Source organism: Cannabis sativa, chromosome 1 (assembly GCF_029168945.1).
Source record: "Cannabis sativa cultivar Pink pepper isolate KNU-18-1 chromosome 1, ASM2916894v1, whole genome shotgun sequence".
Lineage (NCBI taxonomy): Eukaryota > Viridiplantae > Streptophyta > Magnoliopsida > Rosales > Cannabaceae > Cannabis > Cannabis sativa.
In genome coordinates, this window is record NC_083601.1 from 10,396,478 (window position 1) to 10,402,355 (window position 5,878).

The window sequence follows — 5,878 nt, forward strand, 5'->3', positions numbered from 1 at the left end:
TGTTAATGAATTGGATAATTGGATTACTATTTTTTATATTTTAAATATATATCGTATTGTTATTTGTTTGATTTTAACAGGTTAAAAAAAATGGTCAATATAGAAGAAGGTAATGAATCTGGATCATCACCATCTGCTAAGAACGAGAATCAAACAAGAGAAAGGAAAAAACGAAGAAATCAAGAGCAAATAGACAAAGACCTCCTTTGCCTCCTAAAGGAAGAAAATAATTACTTTATTTTATTATTTTTTCTAATGTTATTCATATTTCATTATACAATTATTCCTTTAACTAGTTGTTGTATTAGTTTTGTTATGTAATTTTTATCAATTTTTTATGTTATGTATATTATATTTTTACACTACTTAGCTGATTATTGCATTCAGTTTTCTTTATATATTTTTCTTTTCAAATTATTTTTTTCTTTAATTTAGTATTTCAATTTTAAAAAAAATAATGATTTTAAATTTTTTTATAATATTTCCTCTTATTTATAATTAATTTTTCTATATTTTTAAGTTTTTTTTCTTTTATTTTTCTCTCGAGTTTGAGTTTTCACAAATCTCTATCTATCTAACCAATTAATTATGCTTACCAATGAATAATATGGCTTTTTAAAATACTTAGCCCTCCTTCCGTCCATATTTTTGTAAATATTTCAAGAAGACTGACTATTGGTTGCAACTTAAATTTATTGTGTAGTTGTTGTTGGAAATACTAAAATATCACCTAACATAGATATTTTATTAAAAGAAAAACTATTATTCAAAAAAAAATTAAAAGAAAAAATACCATTTACTCTTTTTTAATGTTTAGGGATATCTGCAGTTATAATTTATTGACAATAATACTTAAGTTCTAATTCATTTATTATGATATCAATTCTTTATGTTAATGTAACATGTAAGTATTAATTCTTTTGTTTTGATTGTTTTGGTTGATGTAACTTATAAATCTTACCAATGTTGATCTTAGTCGATCAAAGTGGAATCTTAGTGTAATTTGTGGCGAAACATCTTTATGTTTCAACAAGAAAATAACGCGCGCTTTGTGTGTAGTTATATTTTATTTAATGATATATATCAAATTTTAAATTTTGATATATATTTTTTTTAATAATATGAGTAACTGTTTTACTAATTTTTTTTGTATTCAGAAATATAAAAATAAATAAAAAAATCATCATACAATTTTTTATTTAATAAATAAAGAAAATAAAAATATATCTTCAAATATTATATTAAAAAAAATTGAAGAATCCTTATACAAAATTGGGACTACATTAATTAAAGATCGTTGTCATCACTGTATCTTACTTATAGTTATCATTATATTATTCAAAGTCATTATTATCATCATCATATCTCATTCTACCATTTATAATTAAATAGGTTACATAGGTCGTATTTGAATTTTATTTTTTGACACTATTAAACGGGTTGTGTTCAGCATATACTTTTAATACATGTGTTGACACGAACATGATCCATGAATACAAATTGTCACATTTTTTTAATAAGATCCGACTATCTTCTAATTATTCACATCATTATTTAAGTCGGCAAAAAAGAAAATAGTTTATGACAAAAAGATAAATATTTTTTTGAAAAATTGAGTTTAAGAGAATAAAAAAAATTACAAATAAATATGAAATAGTATGAACTTATTAGGGGTAGACTTTTTTTTATTTATTTTTATATTAATTTTAGGGATTGACTTAATTAGAGAGATTTTTAAAATTTAAATTATAATATATTTACTACTTAATTAGTTAGATGTATTTTTCTAATGCTTCCAAATACAGTTTTTTTACTATACACATATACATTATTTTTTAATAATAATAATAATAATAATAATAATAATTTTTTAATTGCTACTTATCGGTTCTTTTATTAGTTTAGAAAATTTATTTATAATTTTTATTAGATACGTTTTTTATTGTTAATAATAATAATAATAATAATATTTTTTTAGTTAATTAATCAATTAATATTTATAAAAAGAATTAAAAAATAGATAAAATTATTTTAAGTGATTTTAGAGTGATATTTTATTAATTAAAATGAGAGAATTGAGGAGAAAATAAATAGAGTACTTATTTTGAGTAATTTTAGAGTATCATGTGAGCATCTCATACCTATCCTTTATACTAGGTTGAAGTTACGTGCTATGCACGTATACTTAGTTATATTTTAGTTATTTTTTTCAAATCATATATTATAATTTTTAATTATTATAATATACAATAATATTGATAATTTAATTAAATAAATAATTTTATTTTAAAAAACAAATAAATATTTAATATAAAGTAAATAAAAAGAACATAATGATGTATTAAAATAAAAACAATGTGTAGAGTTTTAGAAATAAGCTCTTAATTCTTGTATATAATTTCAAATAATTATAAGATGTGTTTCTAATTTTTGTCAATTTAGTGACTTAAATATTAGGCTTAGTAGCCTTGTTGGATAAATCAACAACCACCGAGTGTTGTGATATTTTGTTATTATAATGAAATAATTATCAATAAATAATAGTAAATAGCCTATCCAGTGAGTGTTTATACGAAGATATTTTTTTTGAGTAAATACTATTTTAGATCTTGTGACTTGCAAAAGTTACCGACTGAACTATCTATTTTGTCAAATAATAAATTGGCTTCTGTATTCACCAAACTATCTCATAATTTATTGATACTTGATTAGAGAAAAAATTCATTCATTAATTTGTTGCCTAAAATCTAATGTTACAAAAAGAAAAGAAAAAATTTAATAACTTTAGTACAAGGTCATGAACAAATATTTACTACCCACCTGATGCTTCTTATAATCCATTGAGCTGCCAAGTAATACCTGCAAGAAAAATAACAATTATTAAGCAGAAGGCATTTAATTACAGCTTAATTTTTAAAGATTAAAGCTAATACAAATAACCTTGCTTACTCCATAAGTTTAATAACATATGAATTTACTGCCAAATGATAATGAGGAATAGTTTGCTTTGCAATTAATTTATGTGAAGTTGTGACTTATTAAAAGTATATGAGAGTATAACTTCAAAAATGTAAACAATAGAATGTGGTCCATAAATGGTAGACAATATAACAGAATCCAATCATCCTAGAATAAAAAATAGTAAGATTACTTGCAGCATAGTTATAAGTTTAGAAACTACCTTTCCTATTTGAGAGTGAGGGCATTGTAATTGTAATATACATCTGCAGGAGTTGCATGCCAGTCTTGGCAGGTGCCTCTTTGCTGCAAGGTGCTACATTATTGGAGAAAATTAGTATATTAAAATCTGGCATTGATCTAAATTTACTATTCATCATTTTAGAAAATTGAAGAGAGAAACAATACACATGTTATACAATTAAGAGAAAAACATATAAGTATTAATCAAATTAAGTTCAATAAAATTTATACTGATTTTCTTAAACTAACATTTAGAATTGAAAAGCAAATTGTATCATTGAATTTTCCATCAAGGTACTAAATTTTAAACCATAAATATCACCATTATGTCAAATTAAACATGAAATTTAAAATACATATACACATGTAGAGAAAGATAGTTACTTGGTGGCAGAGGCAGACTCTTCTTCAAGTTGATTTCTCATGTGTGCTTAACATTTTACTTGAAGATTGAGGTGGACTGCTTTACATCAAACTTGAGAAGAAGAAAGATAATGCTAAGACCAATCAGATGAGAATAAAATTATTATAAGCCACTGAATCCAAGTCATTTTTTTTTTTCAATTTCAACAATATAAACAACGCTAATCTTAGTTTCAAGAGTTACTTGAGCAAATTTATATAGTTAAAAATACTATTGAAGGTATATACACATCAGCAAGTTTAATACTCAACAACATTAAAATGAAATTAAAATGAAATGAAAGCATGATCTTTCATAATTAGATATGATACAACAACATTCCATAATCATAACCTAAATATAACAATTAAAATTATTCATTCATTCATTCATAATTCTTAAAATATAATAACAATATACAAACCATACCAAGGTAGAAGAGGCTGGTAGTTACTTCATCTTCACCTTGTAATTAAGAAAGCCCGCCTTGAGTACATGCTATAATCTTCACTCTCTGACTTTTGGTGTGGTATTCTACAATATCAGAAACTTAAAATATCAATAATACCATTACAATTCACAACTATAATACATCAATTATTTGAACTTCTAGGCTAATCTTCATCTCATACATTTTCTACCTATAATTAATGAATATTAGTTCAACAATTCACTTCAGTTTTCTACCACTATTTGAGAATTTAGAGCAAATTTTAGACAAGTGAAACTTTATTAGTCGAATCATATTATGTTGTAGCTTTTCCAATATATAAAATTAGATTATTAGCACAAGAGAAAAAATCAGCACAAAAGCAACTCAATGAGAAAAAATTTAAATTATTAGTTGCCAACCAATAAGTCATATAAAATCCAAAAAAAAAAACATTACCTTGGTTGTAACAAAGATGAAGAATCCTTCTTGAAGATGAAGTGAAGGCCTTTCTTGACAAATATCAAAAAATTAATAAAAGATCTTATTAGAATTCATAAAACAGTAAGGTAGCTAGCTCAAAAAAAGGAAATCTAGGAATTTACCAAACATAAATAAAAGCAACACAAATGCAGAAACTCAAGTCAATCAAATACTTAATGAGACAACAAATAATCTTGTGCAAACAAGAAGAAATTTATGGGCAATGTCAAATCCACCTAATAAAAAGGAAGCTCCCCCAACTCGTCACCGCCTACATTGTTTGACGTGTTTGCATTGAAGATTGATGAATTGGAGGTTGCAGACTCATCAATTGGGTCCCAGAGCCTTGCGGAATCTTATCAAGGACCACGACGAGTAGTCATCGTTGCGAGGCAAATTGGGTAGTGCTTTTCTAGATTAAGATCCACATTCAGATTAAACTAATGAAAATTGAGCTCTGCTGTAAAACCATGGCTATGGGTTCTCCCTCTATATGGACACTCGACGAATTGGGATGGGTAGGATTCATGCCTTTGCTCCAGAGAGAGAAGAAGAAATATGGCTGCATAATTGATTCATGATTTTTCTAAATTTGTTTTCTTGCTTCAGGTAAATTCGATCCGATTTCCCCTCATTTGAGGTTTGACTGAGAAAAACGTTAAAGCTAGGTTAACGCTCTTAACTTCAATCGTTATAGTAGAGTTTTTTTTATAACAAAAAAAGATATTGTTAAAAAAAATCGTTATAGTAGAGTTTTTTATATATAAAGATTTTTCTTTTTTAAAAAATAAATAAAAAAAATTATTAATATTCTCCCAAGATAGGTTTGTTAGAGAGATATGTGGCTAAGATGATTTTTTTAATTTAAAAAGAGATTATTAATATTTAAAAGATTGTTTAATTTTTTGGGTTTAATTACTGGGTTTATTTATTAACGGGAGATCAAACCTAATCGTTAAATTTAACAGAATATTCTTTTATTTTTAAATATATTCTGTTAAACCAAGAAATGACGTTAGATAGACACTTTTAATAAATAAAGATATATCTATTCTATATAAAGTGTGCCTATATAACAGAATTCTTGATTTATGAGAAATTTTTATATTAAAAATAAAATAGTTTATTATTAATAAAATGATTTATGAGAAATTCATGAGTCACTTTTTATTTTATATATAATAAAATAAAAATAAAATAAATCACATTAAATCCAAAAAAAAAAAAATAGGCTTCTAGATTTTTTTAATTACCGTATTTCTAACCCATAAAATAAATCTCATTAAATCTAAAAAAAAAATAACGTTCTAGGTTTTCTTTAATTACCGTATGTCAAACCATATTTGATTATTTATGCCTCT

At 24.4% G+C, this 5,878-nt stretch overlaps 1 long non-coding RNA gene across 5 annotated transcripts; it reads right to left on the minus strand.

The window, feature by feature from the left end:
• Positions 1-3,079: 3,079 nt before the first annotated feature.
• Positions 3,080-5,207, minus strand: LOC133039912 (uncharacterized). Of its 5 annotated transcripts, none has more exons than XR_009688860.1 (5): positions 4,754-5,207; positions 4,494-4,546; positions 4,034-4,138; positions 3,586-3,676; positions 3,080-3,274 (listed from the first exon to the last, which is right to left on the minus strand). It is a non-coding gene; the product is annotated as an uncharacterized LOC133039912 (long non-coding RNA). The 5 variants fall into 5 exon arrangements; XR_009688862.1 differs by lacking the exon at positions 4,754-5,207 and adding an exon at positions 4,640-4,747; XR_009688859.1 differs by having other exon boundaries at positions 3,081-3,274; positions 4,494-4,542; positions 4,754-5,206.
• Positions 5,208-5,878: the final 671 nt, after the last annotated feature.